This window comes from Mustela lutreola, chromosome 3 (assembly GCF_030435805.1).
Source record: "Mustela lutreola isolate mMusLut2 chromosome 3, mMusLut2.pri, whole genome shotgun sequence".
NCBI classification, from domain to species: domain Eukaryota; kingdom Metazoa; phylum Chordata; class Mammalia; order Carnivora; family Mustelidae; genus Mustela; species Mustela lutreola.
In genome coordinates, this window is record NC_081292.1 from 153,541,336 (window position 1) to 153,563,269 (window position 21,934).

The 21,934-nt window shown below is 39.4% G+C and overlaps 1 long non-coding RNA gene across 1 annotated transcript in view; it reads left to right on the top strand.

The window, feature by feature from the left end:
* The window catches only part of LOC131828136 (uncharacterized), a 56,676-nt gene extending 35,668 nt beyond the window's left edge, over positions 1–21,008 (top strand). Inside the window, exon 3 of the long non-coding RNA XR_009352251.1 lies at positions 20,916–21,008. This is a non-coding gene — a long non-coding RNA (uncharacterized LOC131828136). The remainder of the gene's footprint in view (positions 1–20,915) is intronic.
* Positions 21,009–21,934: the final 926 nt, after the last annotated feature.

Genomic DNA, 21,934 nt, shown 5'->3' on the forward strand with positions numbered 1-21,934 from the left:
AAGGGGGAGAGACTCTTGCCGGAAGTGGGATAAAGAATGACTTTAAGATTCCTGTGGTAAAATTTATAGGCACTGTACAAACTAGTAAAAAAGTTGCCTTTGAACCCTTCAGATCATAGGATGTAAGTTGCCTCTCCTACATCTGAAGGCACAGGAAAGATGACTGTAGAGGGAAGTGTCACTTGGTTGACCCAACCAATGGCCCTTGTATCTAGCACCAAGACACTACATTTGATTTTCAGAATTACACCAAATCTTTCCTGGGATTCAGAATCAACTTCATGTTTTTCAGATTTCAGAGTGCCAGAATTCTCATAAGAAAACTACATTTTATACATATCCCACCCAATTCTGTAGATGCCAAAGGTTTGGATGACCATTATTAATAGTCTTGATAAACTTTGTAAAAGCGTCCATAATTTTGGCTTCTTGTCTTGGTAGAATTATAACTCCTTTTTATTTCAGATCTCTAGAACTTTTTGAAAGAATCATAGAGTAGAATTTTTTTTTTGGGGGGAAATGTTTTTAAATTACACTATTTACGTTTCATGGACTTATTCTGTGTGTAACTTATTAGCCTATTTTGTAAGGAAAAAAGTTTTCTTTCTCAGAGGACATATATGGCTATATCATTATCACACTGTGAAGAATCATGGACTGAGGAAAGCTTGAAAGAAAATAAGAAAATACAAATTTCTGTTTTTATCTTAGAGGGTAATAAATATTGGATTTCTCACAGGAGGCCTGTAAAGTATTTTATAAGCAATAAATCCTTAATCTCTTGAGGAGGCAGTATGCTATGTTGGAATAAGAATCAGAGATCACTTTTTCCTCTAACTAGCTCTGTAATGTTAGGTAAGTATGGCAAACACTGTAAGTTGTCTATCCACATGCAATTCTTTCTTCCAGGCTTATAGTTTCCTCTCCCACAGGGTGATAGACCTCCACTTCCAGGGAGGCTGGGCTGCTCCTCATCTCCAGGGATGGATTCCTGATTGGTTTAAGCCAGTATCAGGATACCCTTCTCCTTCATCAATGAATGGATTAGTGATGACCATGTGACCTGTTCTGGTCAATGAGATGAGAGCTGAAGTCAGCTGGGGCCTCTCTCCCTCTCTTTCTTTTAAATATACTCCACGCCCATGGAAGAGCCCAATGTGGGGCTTGAACTCAGGACCACGAGGTCAAGACTTGAACTGAGATTAAGAGTCAGGTGCTTAACCCTGTGACTTACTGAGCCACCCAGGCAGGTGGGACCTCTCTTGAAAAAATTTCTTTGCACTTAAAAAAGGAATGCAAGAGACAACACCATAACTAAGAGATCTAACCTTGTATCACCAGAGAAAGGGGTAAATTGATATGAGTCTCCTGAGGTGTTCCAATGTGTTCCAATATGAAGTACATAATTGGTACATTAAAATGAATAACTTGAATCTATTCATGAAGAAACAATCAAATCCAGATTATGGGACATTTTATTAGGCAAGGCCTGCATGAATATCAATCTCATAAAAGACATTTCAAGAAAAGATAAAGCAACTATTTTAGAGTATAGAGTAGCAAAAATGCATAATCCTTGACTGAATGTTAGATCAAAATGGAAAAAGAAAACTGCTTTGAAAGATATTTTTTGAGACAAATGAGGATATTTAAATATGGACTGTATTTTAGATGAGGTCTTTTTTAAATATCAATTAAGTTTTTGGTGTATATAGTAGTATCCTGATTACATGGAAGAATGCTCTTTTTCTTAGCAGAGTTAACTTTGAAGGACCTAGTGGTAAACTATCACAATGTCTACAATTTGTTTTTAAGTTATTGAAGATAATGAGAGATGAGAGAGAGCACAAAAAAAGAGAATGAGCAAATGGTAAAGTTAATCTAGTGGTCCACAGCCACAGCAACATCCATCACCTGGGACCTTTTTAGAAACACGAGCTCTTAGGGCGTCTGGTTGTCTTAGTAGAGCATGTGACCCTTGATCTCAGAGTCATGAGTTCAAGTCCCACATTGGGTATGGAGCCTATTAAAAAATAAAGTAAATAAAAAAAGAAATACAAAATCTCAGCTACCACCATAGAACTACTGAATTCGAATCTATCTTATAACAAAATTTCCAGGTGATTCCTATGCACATTAAAACTTAAGAAGTACTTCTGTAGGGCTTGTAGTCTAGCTGAATAACCATATTGTTCTATGTGCATGAACAAATGCATGAGCCTGGTCTGTAGACAGAAAGAAGATGTGCAGAGAGAAATAGAAGGGCAAAATCACAATGCTTTAGATAAACAGAGAGATTAGTTCAGCTACTATTGCTGGATAGGGGTATAAAACAACGACAATTATTAATATTGCTCATGGTTCTGGATTTAACTGGGTGATTCTCTTCAGAGTCCCTTACATCGTTACAGTCAGATAGTATCCTGGGAAACAATTTGAGGGCTTCCTTACTCACATATTTGATTCTTGGACTAAGAGGATTCAAATAGCTGGACAGGAACTAGAACACATGGGTCTTTTGGGGGTATTTCTTTCTATCTCCATGTGGTCTTTCCAAGTGGTCTTTCACACATGGAAGCTTTTGGACAGCTGGACTTCTGGCATTGAGGCTTAAGATTATAGGGGCACATTCTGGAGAGCCATGTAGTACCCTTCCATCATGGTCCTTTATCAGAAGAGGTGGTTGCAAAGGCCTGAACAGTTTCAAGAGAAGGGAGAATAAATTCCAACTCTTTTTTTTTTTTTTAAAGATTTTATTTATTTATTTGACAGAGAAATCACAAGTAGATGGAGAGGCAGGCAGAGAGAGAGAGAGAGAGAGAGAGGCAAGCAGGCTCCCTGCCGAGCAGAGAGCCCGATGCGGGACTCGATCCCAGGACCCTGAGATCATGACCTGAGCCGAAGGCAGCGGCTTAACCCACTGAGCCACCCAGGCGCCCCTAAATTCCAACTCTTGGTGTAGGAGTGACAAAGTTCAGAAAGAGTATATAGGCTATAAAATATTGCTGTGGCCATTTGGGGAATATACAATCTGCCACAGATTAATGATCTCAATTCTGGACCATCAAAGATGAAACCCAACTGTACTTCCTTCTGTTGTATTTTGTAAAGATTTTATTTATTTATTCGTGAGGGGAGGAGCAGAGGCGGAGGGAGAGGGAGAGAATCTCCAGCAGACTTCCTGCTGAGTGTGGAGCCCAACCCAGGACTTAATTTCATGACCTGAGCTGAAACCGAGTAGAACATTTAACCAATGGAGCTATCCAGATTTTGTTAGATACCTTTTATCGTCCTAGAAAATTTATCTTTTCATTGTGTGTGTGGGGTGGGTGAGTGTGTGTGCATGCATGCTAGATAGAGAGGGTTTCTGTTACTTAAAATCACAACAGTATTGACTAATGGGTATAGGCAATGGTTTCAGACATTCTTCTTCAAACTTGACATCTGTCTCAAAATGAGACAAATGCTGGGAAGCATACACAATCTTCTTGGCTGATAGGAAAAAGTAAGTAGGATGTGGTTACCTGGTTGGTAGGATTCTCGCTACAGCAAGACACCTAGCAAGGTGTCTAGGTTCAATGTTATATACTCAGTAGGGAGTACAATTACTGACTTTGCAGCTAATCAGCTGCTGCAACAAAACTCTTGGGCAGTGTTTTCTAGCTGTGTTTCAAGAATTGCATGAATCCAGGTGACATGGAGGAGTTTATTAAAATGTAAATTCTGGGCACCTGGGTGGCTCAGTTGGCTAAGCAACTGCCTTCTTCTCAGGTCATGATCCTGGAGTCCAGGGATTGAGTCCTGCATTGGGCTCCCAGCTCTATGGGGAGTCTGCTTCTCCCTTTGGCCTTCTCCCCTTTCATGCTCTCTCTCACTCAAATAAATAAATAAAATCTTTTAAAAAATAAATAAAATGTAGATTCTGGGGCTATATCATAATGTATGGATCCCAGGAACCAGCATTTTTAAAAGGTCCCTTTATAAAGCTTGTCTGTAAATTTGTGCTTCTCAGACTTTAAGGTAAAGGTGAGGTGAGGTGTGAGAGTCTGAATTTTTAAGGTGCTCCCCAGTGATGCTGACATGGCTGCCAGGAGATCATACTTTGGCTAGCAAGACCTTTAAAAAAGACCTCAGAATGTGGTCCCTGAATCAATAGCACCAGTATTCCCTGGGGACTTGTTAGAAATGGAAATTCTTTGGCTCCACTCTAAATCTCCTGAATTAGAAACTTTGGAGGTGAGACCCAGCAGTCGACGTGGGGATTCTGGTGCACATTCCAGTTTGAGAGCCACAGCTCTAAGGAATGTTGCATTGATGGAGAACAATGACTCCCAAACAGCTGATCAGAATCAGCTGGAATGAGAGGATGAGCATGAGCTCCCCGTGGGATTTTAAGACATGCTCAAGAGATTCTAATCACTGGTCCCAGTGATTCTGAAGTCAGCCATGTTTGGGAACCTCTGGTCTAGAGTGATTGGGAAGACAGTGGTCCTGAGGACAGGCTAATACAGTCTGGGAGAGAAAACTAGAGGAGAAGAAAAAGAGGGATCTGTCTGGGAGATTTATAGTTACTTAAGTAGTTACTGTTTGACAAACCCTGGGTTTTATACACTGTCACTTATTTTTCTAGACTGACCTATATACAAGTACCATTATCTCCATTTGATAAATCAAAGATCAAACATAAAATTGGCAAATAATTTGTCTGAAGTCACACAGCTAGTAGTGGAACAGAAAATTAAAACCAAACCTCTTTTACTTTAAATGTTTTCCCATTTCACTCTCTAATTAAAAAAAGATTTTGTACGGTGGCTGAAAGGAAGTTCGGAGATCGTGAAAAGTGGATGGGAAGAAACTACCATGAACAGTACAGTATTAAATTAGTGATCCACATGTCCATTTCCCCACCTAGACAGTGACAACTTGGAACTTTGTCATTTCTTGAATTCACCTATCAACTTAAAAACATTTATTGAGACTCAACAACATGCTAGATACTGTCCTAGTTGCTGAGGATAGATACAGTAGTGAAAAAAAAATGTCTTCAGGGAGGTTATATTCTTACTTGTTTTTGTTTTTCAGTACCTACTAAAGCAGATGTCACACAATAAATGGTCTATAAATTTTTACCTTATGAATTATCTGTGGATGGGTAATTTAGAATTAGCTAAAATTAGTCATTGCCAAGCTGGTTAGCCAATGTATTAGCTAGAGTCTAATTACAGAAGACTCTTCTTTCTCTTCCTACCCTGTTTCATTGTTTTTTTGGGTGGGGAGATATTGTCGGTAATTAATATGATACCCAGAAGACTAAGAAAAGAAATTTGTTACTTAGCCGCTGTGAGAAAAATTTTCTAGGAAGAAAAGTTGAAGTAAAGTCAACAGACTTGCTGTAAATGTGTCATGGGAATCAACTCAAATGTCATTGATTTGAGTTTTCTTATTGCCTCTAGATATTCAGATTGCTGAATATCTTTCAAGTGTTTCCTTCAAATATAATTTCCTGAAACTCTTCAGAAAATTTTTAATTGCTCCTAGAGTGAAATTACACATAGTAGTCAAGAACTTTTTTAATGAAGATATAATTAGGAGTTGTGAAAAAAATAAATGTATTAAATACATTTAATTTTTAAAATAACCCATGAAAGATTTCATTTGCCTTACTAATGTTATCAGTGAAGTGCCTAAAGAATATTGCTGGTTCCAAAAATAATCATTATCAGTTAATACTTATTGATGTGGTTATGGATAGTATTAAGATTCTCCTCATTTGAAGAATGGTAAACATTGATGTTCCGGGTTGATATTTTTTAGTCTCACTCCGTGCTTCCCTCAAGAAGCTCTTGAAAAAGAAATAGCGCTGCTCTTATTTACATTTGAGAGGAGTAAGAGGCAAACTATGAGCTATCTAAGAATCTTCACTGCATTTGCTCACACATGAAGGTTATCAACCATTCTAATGGTTAAATAGATTATTTACAAAAACCTGAACATGCCAAGTGTACCTTAAAGTTTGGGACAGCAAGAGAGGGGATGACATTTATGGACCACTTGACATATGCTATCCCCATTTTATGGTTAAGGGACCATCACATACAATAAATAACATTCTTAAGGTCACTTGACTAATAAGCATCAGCCTAGGATTACCTGACTCTTCAGCATATGACTACCCCACAATATCTGAAGGAAGATTTCTTAAAAAAAAAAACAAAAAAAAACCAAAAAGAACCTGTTACATTTGAATGAGGTGTATAGGGAGATTATGTCATTTCTAGTATTCACAACTAGAACAGATTCCAGTATATCCAGAATAATCCATCCTCTCTGATGTGTCAAGTTTTCCTTCTTCCTGAGAAGGAAGGAAATGGCAGAGATTAGATGTTGGCATTATTTTCTTTGATATTTGGGGCTAGAGAATGCAGTCTTCTTGGCCAAGATCCTCTCTATGTGAAATTTTTTCTGATTTCTCGCCATGAGATCCGTCTGCTCTGTTCACTTGACTCTTGTGCATGTGTTTTTCTCATTAAACCGTAGCTTCCTGGAGCAGGACGGTACTTCCTTTATCCCTGTGTCCCTAGCCGCTGAAGGAATGAATCAATAGTCTGTTTTTTTTTGAGGTCCTTTGATTATCAAGCAGCTCAATCTTCTGGTGGCAGACTAACAATTTTTTTTCAACAAAACTTATTGAGTGTCTAATATATGCTAGGCATGGTGTGTGGCATAGAAGACAGATCATCGGTGAAAAAGCAGACAGTACGTCTTGGGGCTTTCTTTGGGGTAGAGCTCGAGGGACACCAATTCCACCGGAAGTCCGAATGCCCCTGCAGCCTGTACTTGTGCCACATAGCCCGGGAAGGGGAGGGGGTCCTAAGTGCTCCTTAGCTTAAACTGCCGCTCTGTGCCACAATAAATAAATGCGCTGTGTCTGTGTGTGCCAGCTTGAAGGGTGGGCAGGTGTTTGACACTACCCCATCCATCTGTGGGTCCCAAGCATCTGACTTGACCAACCACAGTGGAAGGTTTAGTGAAGACATAGGGAAAGGACAGGAGGACGCATCCTTCCAAAGACTCATACTCATCCCTTCCCCCAACCAAAACACTGTCAACTCAGACAGGATCACTTTGTAACTTCGTCATATTTAAACTTGAAGCTCTTTGTGCATATAGTTTTTCTTCTTTCTCCACACTGTTCTGGAGAAAAGAGGACACACGGGGCAGACCCTGTGTCCACAGTGACGTGGGCTAAATGCCTGGGACCACCTCTGTACTCCCTTCTCACTCTTCTTTGCTCTTTCTTTCAGTAATCTTTCGTGAAATGTTTTAAGCAACATTGTAGGAGGTTTCTAGTGGATCCGTATACTCGTGCTTTCAAAACAACATTTTATCTCTCTGACTCACAGGCAGAGTGGAAAAAAAACACACCAAAACAAACCCCTACACATTTGAAATAATCCACAAGGAAAGCCTGCATTAGAAATCATATTGCCATATAATTATCCTGTTTACAATCTCTTGTGCATCTTTTCTCATAGAAAAATGTAGATTTGGAAACAAAGAAGGAAAAAGATGCCAGAAAACCCTGGCAAGGCTGTGACCATTGCTTGCTTCGGAATGGCCACGGAAGGGGAGAAATGTGTTTGCAATTAGGACTGCCCAGAACAGGTCCGATTACATCTGCACGTAGCCAAGCTGAAGAGATTTCCAGAGTGAACTTGTGGTGTGGGCCTAAGTGGATAAAAGGCAACTTAGGCTGCAGCCATTACAAGGAAAGAAATGAGGCCTCCCACTTCCCACTCTCCTGTTACCCTTTCCTGGGCTCACTCCTACCTCTTGAATGAAGAGGAACAAAATCACCATCATTTTAGGCCCTCTCATGTTATCGTTCCTAAGGTTTTCATGCATTTCTCAGCAACAGACAAAAAGGAGAAATAAAATGCGGTATTTTGAAGTGGTTTCCATGCTAGTTTTGATTTACAGAATGACCAGAGGATGTTAAAGAGATCCCAGTGAGACTCTGAAACAGGCAGAGGCTCTCCATGTCACATCTCTGCTTCAAGGATCAGCATCCCCGTTTTGCTGGGGGCTCCGAAAGCCCCACTAGGGGCTCTTCAATCCCATGTTGATCTGGCAGCACAGTCCTCTTAGCCCACTCTCCAGGGCAAAGTGCGACATTCTTTGTGAGGAATTTAATGCCATTAAAGTTTCTCTCCCTTGCCACAATTTTCTGATATTCCACCACGCCTACTGCCACTCCCTCAATTAAAGGACGAAAACACAAATGTTTACTTTCTCATTGTGCCGGGATATATGTGTGGGTGGATCTATCTGTGAGTATGTTCTGTCCCACACAGAGAAGTTCTATCTGCTTCATGGGACAGGAGCTAGGTCTGACAGCCATTCAGAAACTTACCCCGTCCCCCCATTTTCCTGACAACCTCTTTGCTTGGGAACTTTTCAAACGAGTAAGTTGCAGTAATGCTGCTTTGTATGAAATCTTTACTAATAGGGCACTAAGATCTTTTAAGAAGCATTAATCACACACACACACACACACACACACACACACACACACATCTCCTCCCACCACCACTGCCCACACAAAGAGGAAGAAATTAAGATAGAACTTTTCAAAGGGTCAACATTTCTCTCATACTCTACCTTTCATTACCGATTTATGAGAGCTGATTCTTTACTGAACAGAACCTATTTTAGCTAGCTACATTTAGTTTCTACACACAAATGATTTTTTTTTTTTTTTTTTGTCAGAAGGTGATTTTTCTTAATGGGGTCTCTAATAATGTTCCCAGATAATACAGAACCCAAACTGGGATGTTTAGGAGTAATGAGGCAGTATTTACAATTATTCTGAGATAGTAGCTATAAACTGGCAGTGGGCAGACCAGTTTTTATGTTCTCCTTATTCCTAAGTGACATGTCTGAATTTATAGGTTCATGGTCAGTGGAGCTCCCCAGATTACAAAATCCTATTTTTTACGTTATGTAAAACATAACATTTTCCCCATGTTCCAAGGTTGCCCAAAGTTTTTCTAAACCTGTAAGACAGCCATGATAAGGAGGGGTCTTGGGATTTGGGACCTGAAACCCTAGATTTATTTGAAGTACCCTCATGGTTTTCATGGTGATTTGGAGAAGGTATCCTGAAAAGTCCAGGAAAAATATTGACCTGGTGATGATAGGGAGCTTTGTTATATTCTCATGACAAAGGGGATGTTTACAGCCAAGGGGCAGCAGAAGTTACCTTTCTAAGTTACCTTTGGCCCTTCCTAGAGTCTATTTTAAATGGAAAGACCAAGGACTATTCTCCTTAGCTGGGGACTAATCGAGGCTGGTTGACTTCCCAATTAGTCACTTGAGGCCCTTAATTTCTGGTGACTTTTAGGCAGTCAGTCCTGGACCACTCCTAACCTACTGACCAGCTGGCTTGGATGCCATGGCTATGTTTCTCCCTGAACATTTGGTCCCTAGTCTCCCTTTTATTTGACTTGCTGACACAAATCCTCTCCCTATACAACCAAACACGTGATAATTTATCTCTCAGCATTTGCTCTTTAAACATAATTGATTATCTTTGAGACTTGTTTCATTCTCTTGCAAATTCTGAATTCCATCAGTGTTGATTTTGCTGGAATTCAGATTAAAATTTTTTCCTAAAATTATCTGTCAGATAAATAAATAAATAAAATCTTTAAAAATTAAATAACAAATGTCTTCCCTGGAAATGGGACCATTTTAGATCAATCTCCACCCTCCTTGCCCCAAATTAAAAAAAAAAAAAAAATCAAGGGTTTTTTTTTTTTCACCCATTATTTAGTCCTTTTTTAATGTTTTCTCAAATGAAATGATCTGCAAGACCTTACATCTTGATTTTGGCAGACACATTCCGTTGATGGAATGAGAATTCCCAGTAGAGTGGCTGAAGGACAGGAGACTGGTGTGCCCCTCTATATTTCTTGAGTACTGTTATAGCAATGCCGGTAATAAATGAAGAAGGCTGCCTTGAACTGCCTCTTGCTAACAATTTTCAGGGACTGACTAAATATTTGCATGATGTGGCTGTCGTTTTGAAAAACGCCTGAGAGGTCAATGAAAAGCAACCCAGTAGGGGCGCCTGGGTGGCTCAGTGGGTTAAGCCTCTGCCTTCAGCTCAGGTCATGATCTCAGGGTCCTGGGATCAGAGTCCCACATCGGGCTCTCTGCTCAGCAGGGAGCCTGCTTCCTCCTCTCTCTCTGCCTGCCTCTCTGACTACCTGTGATCTCCCTCTGTTAAATAAATAAATAAAATCTTAAAAAGAAAAAGGCAACCCAGTGTTCTCTTTTTCTTTCTCTGGTGGATGAGAAGATACACAGTATTAAGCTCAGTAACACTATCATACAAAGATACAGTATCTTTCTTAAGATGACTCATTGCTATCTATTTTAAAATGTAAGTGCCTTTATATAAAATGAAAATGTCATGGTGTGCCTAGGCTTTTCACATTATTGCTTCCTTTTCTGTTGTCATGTACCTATGCATTAATTTCCAATGGAGATTTAAAAATCAAAATGTTAGCAATTTGACTGCCTGGGGTAGCGCTGGATATTTGATTCAGTAAAGTAAAGGCAGAACAAGAAGGTCTTCTGGAATGCTAGCAGAAGGGTGATGAAATGTGGTGGGTCCAACTCTCTTTCATGTTATGCATCGTTGCTTCTTGTAATGACACATCATTTGGTTGACATTGCCGGGGAATGAAGTGTTCCATGTAAACATGTTTTCCAGATAACTGGAGTCAACTCCTTTTCATGCCAACGCTTTTACATTTTAAGGTAAGAGTGTGGATGAAAATCTTTCTAAAATATACAACAGTTTCTTGCCTTCTTAAACAGAGCAAAGAAAGTACAAGGAATACTTTTTTTTTGATCCAGGGATATCTAATCGTGCTGTCAACCCTAGAGCAGGAGGGTTTGGTGTTATTATTGTTGTTGTTTTTAAGTTTGTGTTATTTATAATTTATATCCTAGTTCCTGCTGACAAGAACTCGAAGTACAGTAAAATTACACAAAGTAGGCCAGGTAAAGCTCTCTGACAAGTGTCTAGAGTGTAGATGTATTTTATATTGAAGTCATATACTTGTACTTTCAATATCAGGCAGCAAAAGGGACATCTTGTTTTGAAAACCAAAGAAGTTGGCTTATTTATTCTCTCTCAGTTGGAGTTCTAGCTCACACCAGTACAGAGGTGGCGTAGGAGAATGTTGGCTATAGCTATGAGCAATCTGTAGCTCCTTCTACCTGGAGCTCCGGTGTCAGCCAACCCCAACCCTTCCTGCTAACAGGTCACCCTCCCAGAATTCCCTGTGCCCTGTCACTGACTCTGCTTCCCATCTTCCTCTCAGTCCGTAGCCTCTCTCATTCACCTACCTCAGTCTCCAAAACCTATTCTCTTACCTCTTCCATGATGGCAGCCTTTCCCCCCTTTTCCTAAAGCATTCTTTAGGTAAAAAACATCTCTACTGCCTCAGTCTTTTCTTCTGCCCGGAAGCTGTATAACTAAATCCATTCTCACTTCTAATAAATAAGAGGAATAGAGACAAGTTATTGAAAAGATTTGATTTAGTTAAGTAGATTAGTGGATTAGTTGAGTGAATTTAGTCAAATTAATGGGTCAGAATACACAAGAGAAAGAAAGTATTGGTGCAGCTAATGGGTTTTAAGGTTTATTTAGTAGTATCTTTGGCAAGAAAAAAATTAATTGCTGATTTATTATATGAACATCACAGGTATGCATAATGATGAAGGGACTTGATTGTGCCCACCTGTTGTCAGAAACTCTGTGCCCCCACCACCCCGAACAACACAAAAACAATAAAATGGAAGATGGAGATTCATCCATAAATAGTGAAAGCAAAAAAGAGCAGTTGTTCATTCACAGTTGCTTAACCCTCTCTCTGGATATTATAATCCTTGTTGGTTTGGTTCCTTTCAAGTGGGCCACTCTCCTGTTTGTCTTAGAGTGACTCTAAAGTGAAGTTTTCTAGTTCAGTTATGACTATTTAATGCTTATTACTAAGAACAACAACTTGCTTGAATTAACCCATACATAAAGCCACATATGTTTATGGGAAAGGTGTTTAGCATGACTCAAATTTTGTGTCAAGAATATTTTCAAGCTTGTATGTATAACTCCAGGAAATACCATGAGGATTGTGAAGGCTTTCAGGGGTCCATGCCACCTTGCTCCTGGGACCTCCCTTCTTTTTGTGAAGTCAGAAGCAGGAAAGTAAGCTCCCGGCTCAGTGCTTGTGTCCTTGAAATACTTCAGGGAACTAACAACGAGTTATTCTTCAGGGAAAGATTGGAGATTCCTGGAGATATTTACATATTCAATACTGTATTATTTACTCAATCTCCATGAGGGCTATTTGAAAAGTGAGGGATTCTATAAATAGTGTTATGTGGTAGGAAAGAATTGGGGAGTGGGGGGTGGGGTATTGGGAAAGGGGGTTAACCCTTACACTTCAGGACTTCTAATATTCATTAGATTAAATCATTCAAACAACATAGCACTTTCCCTTAGATGATGATTAATACAGCTGATGTAATTGCTTGAATGAAGTCTTTTAAAACTAGGTTATCATTTCATTACTATTTTATTAGGTGCTAGTGCCATTGATTGATGGATGCAAGCAACATTAATTGAATCTTGTGCTCTGTGTTAGTCCAGGGCTTACAAAGATGAAAAAACTATATAGGTGTTGCTGTCAGGTTGCTTATAGTCTAGCAAGAAGGTATATAGCCAAGCAAACATTAGAACAGTAAGATACTCGCTGTAAAGGGCACTTGGTATTTGCAAGTTCCCTGGATCACTTACCTCTTCTCCCTGAATTTGAGGGAGAGGAGTAAATACAAGAGGTCAGATAGGAAGCAAAAATTGGCTTTCTTTGTCACTAATGGATTGGAGAACGTGACTCAAACCTGAGGCCAATAGGCTTTACCTCCCCCTGAACTGACCTTGTCTGGTGGCAGCGGCAGAGAGGCTGCTCTGGTTAGTGCAGATAAGGACACAGGAAGCAAAAATGCCAAAGTGGGTTGCTTGTGGGCAGTCAGGTCCAGAAAGCTTCAAAGGGACTGGATCTCTAGTAAGGAATACGGCCTCGTATCCAGTTATACCAATCAGGTAAGTTGTTCTCTTCCCACCTGAGTAGAGAGAAGGGATGGAAGCCATCCCCTTGGACTATTTGGTTCAGGGTTTTAAAATTTCCCTTTGATTTGAAAAGCTAGCCTTTTGGGTGGTATGTGCATAGTGGTCTGCTTGCCAGGTGGGAGGGAGGGGCAGAGGAGATGGTGTGCAGGGGATATAGATGTAGAGGAAGAGTTTTTGCAAGTATCTTTCTGCTGATGCTCACTGGGCCTGGGGAGGGAAGTTGTGGGATGAAGTGGGTATGTGATGCATTTTCCAAATAGAAACCTATAGAAATCCTAGGCCTCCAGTTTTATGGCAAACAGGATGCACTTGTCTGTCTGTACCCACAGTGGATGTAACTCTGCATGCGTGCCCTCTAATAAAGAATGCATGCATACTATTATTAGAGCAGTGACTCCAGTAACTGATCACACTTTGCTGCACACACAGTGTGATGCCTATTTCTTTTGTGGGGAACCCTTATGATCCTTTTGTGAAAACTGTGTAAAGAACTTTCTTCTAAAGAATGAAATCCTTTTTATGTAATTTCAGATTGAAATGCAGTAATTTATCTGCAAAAGACTTTTGCATATGTGATAGAGGCTGCACCAAAATAAGTAACAGATGTGTAGGGCTCCATTGAAATACAAATATGTGCCAGGAATTCTTTAAATATGAAAATCTGCCATTAGAAGAGATGTGTCAGGAATTTAGCCTTTTATGTCAGTCTAGTTTTACTTAGTCATGAACAAAATATGATAGAGAAAGCCCCAGTGAACATCTCAGCTCAAGCTGAGAAGGCAGTGGTCCAGACTGTCTTTTGGAAAATGCCAAATGTGAACTCCAAAGCAAATGTAAGCTAGAAATCAATGATGGTGGCCAAGTATTAAGTAAAGTACTGCCCCCGATGCCCATGACCCACTCTTATTCTCTGCTCTGTGGTCGCTGAAATTGTTTAGTGAAGTTAGGAAACTGGGATGTTTTATGTGCCGAAATCTTGAATGGATAGTCCCAACCTTAACTAACTAGTTTGTTGGCAAGAAGAAACATAACTGGTATTAGACCTCAAAACACAGGCTAAGCTTAGAAATAGGATTATTAGAAACATTTACTACAGACCCTTCCCATAGTATGGAAATAAATCTTCAGAATCCTCCATCTTTATAAAACTAAGTTTCTTTAATTTGCTTCTTCTAAAATCGTATAATGTATTGGTAGATCTACTTTTGAACACAAGCATATTTAGAGAATATGAAAATCTGACTATATTTTATTGAAACAACTGCTCAGTTTGCACAGATGTGCACTCGAATTAGTGCTTTTCAAAACGAATTGAGAAAGCACAATTTTTGGAAGGAGTCAGCAAAACTTTATTTGCTCAAAATACCTGTGATAGGCATTTTATTTACTCATTAAAATGTCTCTCCTCAGTCCTGTCTAGTGAAATAATCTGTCCTATTACCTGCCTGAGAAGACTGAGTGATAAATAAGCAAATTAGATTTTTTTTCCTTGTTTATGTGAGAAAGGAACATCAGTAGCACCTCTACTAAAAGTCACACAAAAAAGCAAAAGAAGTTTGAGAGATGGAGCAGGTGCAGAATTAATTGTGTCGTCTTTTCACTAAATTTCCAGACTGTTCCTGCTTCCACTGTGGGTCAACTTAGCAGCAACGCTGCTCAGATGATAAGGATTAATTTTCTGTGACATTTTCCCCTGAACCTTTATATGACCTTAAGAGCTACGCCCCTTTTCCTCTTTTTTTTTCCTTTTTCTTTTTCTTTTTCTTTTCTTTTCTTTTCTTCCTCCCTCCCTCCTTCTTCCTTCCTTCCGTCCTTCCTTCTTTTCTTTCTCTTTCTCTCTCTCTCTCTTTCTTTCTCTAGCCTCTTTCCCCCTTATTCTGCCTGCCTTCTATCTTTTCTATCTTGCACAGCCATGGGTGACTTCAAAGCAGTTCTGTCTGATGCTAGGTTTTATTGCATTGACAATTCATTCCACTACATAAAAACACCATTTTCTTATAAATTTTCTCCCCCAAAACAGGGGCACAAAGAGTCATTAGAATTTTTCTCATGTTTTTCTTAGCAGAGAAATGTTTGGAAGAGGGAACATGTGGATTCTTTACATTCAGTGGCATATTTTTTGGTGGCTATTTATAATTCACATTTCTCCCCATATACTTGAGATAAAAGTCACTTTTAAAAATAGAAGCTCTAACTTTTACAACCGAAATCAATAGTCAGAAATACCTGCAAATAAATTAGTGCAGACATTTTACTGCTCCTTATTCGAACTCTCTCTCTATGACCCTTTTTATTTTTAATAAGTGCTCCAGGATACTTTTCACAAGTCTGTCATTCTTTCAAAGATTGTTATTTTTAACACTATCAACATATCTGCTGTAAATGTAATGATGACACACACATGATCTACACATAGGTTATGTGAATAAGCCCTAAGAACATGTTCAAAGGCAATTTTAAGTTAAATAGCTACCTACATCCATACTTGCTTGCTTGTAGGTTAGTATGTTGAAAAAAAAAAAAATGGAGCACTTATAAACACTGAAAATAACACAAAGCCGTAGCCAGACTGAATTTTGGACATGGATAATCAGAACAATCTGTAGCCCGTCTGTGGCTAATGGGATGTTTCTCCCAGCTTTGTCACCATGGCAAATACTTCATAATACACAAACATTTGTAGCGCTAAAAATCCACCCACTCTTGTTGAAAGATGGCCAGGTTTTGTAAAATTACATTCCAGCTAGTGCTACCCTGCTGATTTTTCAGATAAGTTCTTTCTGTTTGCCATTCATGTGCTTAACCAAGGACCAAAGAGGAAAAATATATCCAGTTTGTAAACTTTCATTGCACTTTCATAAGTTCAAGCACCTTATAAACACATGAAATTTTGTGTGGGCCAAATTTAGGATAGGGAGACTCTCGATTTCACAGTGGTGGGGTGGAGAGGGGCGATCTCTGAGTCTTTAATTCCCCTTCCCAACAAACTCCATCATTCTTCCAAATAAACTTATAATCAAAGTAGAAAAAAAGCACATGTGTGGAACAAATACAACTCAAAGGCAAGTCTCTTTGTAACCTCAACAATCAAATTGCCGCTCTTAAGCAATTATGGAGAGTTTGGGGTACAGGTCTTTCTAACAAATGCCGTCAGGGCCGGTATCCCATTGAAGTCGTAGCCTATTCCAACTTCCTCCTTAGCTTCTGGAAGTGGGGCCAGGAGCACTGGGTAAAGAACATCCTGGTTCCTTTCTGACCCTCCTCCGCTCTTGCCAAGACAGCAAAGTATAGCACACACTCCAACTCATTCCTTTGCTTAGAGGGAGGGGGGAAGAAAGCCTTGGTAACACTCCATTGCAGAGCCAAATTAGAGCAAACTGTCGTGCGGCAATGCCAAAAAAATTCAGAATACGTGTGACTGGGGAAAAAAATGTAGGCAAAACAGTCTTTCCCACAAGTGGGTGGAAGAGGACGAGTCACAGTTTTAAAAGCATAACATAGGTGTATAGTGCCAGGAAGGGCCAGTCCAAATATTTACATGCAATAGTGATATATGAGGAAAAGCTTAACAGAATGCTTGGGGGAGAAAAGAGAACGCGAGTGTTACTGGAAGCTCTAGGCACAACACCGGTTTGTTGGCGACCTGTTTGAGTTTTACAAGCCTGTTTATACTGTCTGTTACCCCAGCATCATCTTGCTGCATCATATGGTCTTTTTCCCAGAATCCCACAGCATCAAGCAGGAAGGCAGGAGAAGACGAGAAGACGAGGGCACCAAGACAGCCCAATTATGAATGCCTCCTTAAGGAAAACAACCCTTCTGACAATTGTTAATTTTAATGATTATTAGCCTTCAATAGAACCATGAACACTTATTTTTTAAAACTCAGGCTTTGTAGAATCAAAAGATGCCCTTAGATGTGGCAATTCAAAGTAGCAATTATTTGCTTTAGTTTTACTTTGGAAAGCATTTGGATGCTAATTCAGAATTTGCATTATTCTGTCATTGCTAGCACTTAAGAGAGTAGAGGCAAAAGACTATCAACCAAACTTGCAATCCTGTTTTCCCTTTGTAAAATGCAGCATGTCAAATATCAACCCCAAAGGGTTTTGACTAGCAGTAACTTTCTAACAAAAGAGGAAATTTACCTTATTTGATTTCACACTATGGGCAGACTTTTAGACTCTAATAGTCATTAGCATAATGAAGACTTCTTAGGAGAGATGATTCAAAAATTGTTTTTTTTTTTCTTTTTTCTTTTTCTTCCAAGAAAACATATTACAGTAAAATAGGAAGTAAGACTTGGTAAATAGCAAGAATTTTGCTGTGCATTTAAATATTTATTTTCTTGACCAGAGCAAAATATCTATGTTCTTGATATTTCTAATAAGTTAAATAGATACCCAAAGTAGGTTCTACGCAAGCAACACCTGGCGATTGAAGTTGCCTCTTTAAGTAGCAATTTTAACAACTCTCAAACAGAGATAGAAATACTACCTTCTATTTTGTTTAAAGTTCATTTCCTGTCTCTAGGATATTCACTGACCTTTCAATGTTGGCCATTTTGCTTTTTTGCTTTTTCCTGTGAGTCTTATTCCTGTTCTCATTGACTTCATTCCATTCCTGACCTCTCTTCCCCTCAGGAAAATTAAATGCAGCCCAAAACATATTGGACCCCAATTAGTTTTACAGCTCTTCTCAGCTTCCTACTACTTCATTCTTTAGTTTGTTACAAGTCATTTGGCAATACACATTCAGCCTTCACAAACTTGCATGTTCACATATACAACAAGCTCTGTCTTTAATACACTGATTTTTCTACATTTCTTATTTACAAAATTTGAAATCCCCTTAAGCTTATATCAGAAATTTCTCGGTAACCTTTAATTATATCAGTTTTATTCAATATCATTCAGTTCCTGGAAGCAATATCTGTTCTTATGGATATTTTTTTATCTATCATATTTTTTATTAAAACCCATAATAGATACTATTTTATCTTCTCGATAGATAAGTGCATTAAAAGAAGAATAATGTGAGTAAAAGGGATATTTTTATGGGACATGTCCTGGGATCACACGTTGAATGACTATAAATAAACCACATATGATTCTGTTTCACCTAAAGTGTTGAAGAGGACAGAGCATTCTTATCTGTGTGATGAGATAATTTGTAATCTTCTCTTCTTCCTTAGGGCAACTAAGTGCATGTGTAAGCTTGTTTGTGCTTCTAGAAATGTCTTTAATATTTCCCCGAACTCCACCACAACATTTTCAGTGAAAAATGGCTCTGCAGTTTGTTTCATCATGCTAATTGAAATGAATTATTATACCGTACAGAGAAAACCTTCTTCTCTTCGAAATTAGACTTTGCAGATCTCTCTGATTTACCCGCAATTGGATTACAAGAGCAAAATAATGCTTCAGAGTTATCTAGTTAGAAAACGAACTTGCATCTAAGCAAAAAAGAAGTGAATGAAGAAAGAAAGCCTTGCAAAAATGGTCTAAGTTCATTCTTCCATTTAGCTATATCAGTTAGGTATTACATTGAAAACCGTTGTATGATTCATATTTTCAGCATCTGGTGACATTAAAATAGTAGTTAATTAAATTAAGATCACTCCTCGCCCATTCCACATTCATAAGCTTCTGGCCAAGGAATGTGCTTTTTCTTCTTCTCTATTTTTCTTGTGATTTATGTTATCTTGAGAAAAATGAGACAACACAGTTCTGTGGTTTGCAGGGTAGCATTGCTCTACTATAACGCCTAACGAGTTCAATACGTAAAATTGCCTCTCTATTCCCTAGGTCTGAATCCGGGGCTAATAATCATGGCTGCTCCCCACATGCTGACGACCCCTCCCCCAGGCTTGCCTTTTAAGTATTTCCCACTCCTGACTCTCTGAAGACCCCTTAGAGTTTCTCTTCCAAATATCTTCAAATCCTCTTGGGCTCTGTGTTTACACTGCATTACCACAGATTTTAAAAAAACACATTCAAATGAAAACAAAACCAAAACTCTGTTAGATGGGCTCCACTCTGAAAAGCGGAAATATCAGGAGACAAATTTGGACCGCCAGTAGATGCTGGTGTTTCTTATTTTCCCTGCACATGTGGGCTACCACCCTAACTCTGGGATGCATCATCTATGACCCCCTCCACCCAGCAGCCCTTAGAAAACCTCCTCCCAGGCTCCTCCCTTCCTTCTCCCATTCCGCTCCCGCCACTGCCACCATCACGTCCCACCCCAAGACTCCTCTTTGCCTCACCCACTTAACAGCAACTGTGTGGTGAAACAACCCATCACTGTTTATGATATTCCGGAGGAGAGTTTTCCAAACTGACTCTCAGTGCATAAGTGGTCTTGAAACCTGTTTTGCCGGTTCCTCGCCACTTACTATCTGTTACTTTTTATTTTGAAATTAGTATAGATTCACAGGAAGTTGCAAAGAAATGCACAGAGAGGCCCCATGGACCCTTTGCTTTCCATCTTGTGGGACTATAGTAGGATGTCTAAACCAGGGACTCGACCTTGGCACAATTCTCAGAGTTACTCAGATTGCATTACATTACAGATTTTGCAGTACGTGAACTTCCTTGAGTGTATATGTGTATAGATCTCTGCAATTTTATCATATTGTGTAAACTTGGGTAACTACCAACTAAATCAAAATAATTACAGAAGAAAAATTTGTCTTGAAAATGTCACAGCTCAGGATGCCTGGGTGGCTCAGTAGTTAAGCATCTGCCTTCGGCTCAGGTCATGATCCCAGGGTGCTGAGATCGGGTACCGCATCTGGCTCCCTACTCGCCGGGGAGTCTGCTTCTCCTTCTGCCCCTCTTCCTGCTTGTGCTTTCTCTCCGTCTCTCTGACAAACAAATAAATAAAATCTTTAAAAAGAGAAAACAAGAAAATGTCACAGCTGGTGAAGGTAGGAATTGTTCTATGAAGCTGTTGTTTCCATTTTACATTCATTTAGATCCATTTTCACACAAATGTTACATGCATGGATATAAAGTTATGGCATAAAATGTGTAAATATAATGTATAACATAAAATAGATTTCCTCCTGTTGGTGATGATCAACACATCTTAAGAGCCACTGTCCTAGACCCTTGCTGCTGACGGTATGGTCCAGGCACTAACAGCATCAGCTCTTTGGGACCTTGGTAGAGATACAGAATTTCAGGTCCACCCCCCAAAACCTACCGAATCAGAATTTTTAAGCAGGATCCTCAAATGATTTAGTGTGTACGTTGAAGGCTGAGAAGCACCTTCCTGGCAGACAGTTTCTTGCAGAATCTGCAAGAGGGTAAAATACAATCTCTGCATTTCATTGAGAGCTGGAATGAGGGCAATGACCTTTGCAAAGTTTGAATAGAGACCGGGCATCACGATTGTTTTTCCTTGCCTGCTCTAATAGGAGGTGACCCTTGTCAGAGTCCACAGGGCATGGCTGCGGCGGAAACAGTGACAGAGTTTACATCGGCAAGTTCTTTATTCTTTCAGGATTTTGTAATGTTTTCCATCAGCAGCCAGGGTACAAGAAAAAAAATATGTGGTCCTTTTTAGATTCCGCAGAATAGTGACATCTGGGGAGGGAGTTTAGCCTATGGTATTTTCTGCTTCAATAAAGGTGGTTGAAAGCTCACTGTCCCCCGCCTGCTTGGTGCGCCCACCACAGAGTGTTCTTTTTCCTTCTCTTTTCCAGGTAGGTGACCCAGAGAATACACATGAGGAAAAACAAGAGAACAATGTGGCCTTGCTCGTTAAGGTTAGAATCCTGTGTTATGTGTCCTTGATTCCCGAGGAGCTCCCATTCTGTGAGCTTCATCATTCTTTATGAGATCAATAAAATTGTTGAATATTATTCTTGTAGTGTCTGTGCTTTCATCTCAAAAATAACACGCATGATAGCAATTCCAAGTGAGTAGCACTTTCCAATATCCTGGTGTTTTTATAGTGGGAAAGCAGGGTAGGTTGGGAGGAAGGGAAAAGGAAGGGAAGTTTTGGAATGACAGTGCTCTAACTCAGATTCATTCCACCAACTCCTAGTTACTGTTCTTGAAGTAAGGCTAATTAATGTAATTAACACACTTCAGGCAAAATAACCCACCCAAATATTAATAGAATGTCTTTCATAAGAAAAAACACAGAATGTGTTTCTGTCGTTTTATTTCTGCTTGAGGAGGCAATATTGTGAAGGAATGTGAAATCCTTTAATTAGACACAATTTAAAAGCCAGACAGAAAATTGAGATGCGGAGAATTCTACCTTGAGAAGTGATATTCGTACTCAAGAGCATCAGACAATGCACCACGCACAGATGTTTTACAGTGAATTAAGGTGATCTCATCACACCAGAATATTCCTCTGTTATAATAACTACATTAAAATAAACTTCCGTCACAACTAGTCATAGCTTCATAATGAGATTAAAAGTCTACCTAGGTAGATGCCTCATTAGATTTAAAGAAGAAATTCTGATTTTTTTTCCCTCCGTCATCCTAGGTACTTCTTGTATGTGCATACATTTTCCAGTTAGGGGAGAAAGCAGGAGGATGATGTGAACACTGGACTCAGGCAGGATTCTGAACACAGAGCTGAGACTACATGAGATTTCAGACCTCTTGTGCATTACTGATAAGCACACAGGCCTGGGAATCCCCAGCTCATCTCTCGACTTCACTCTGTAGGATTATCAGAGCTGCCCGGAGTTGGTTTTTCCCA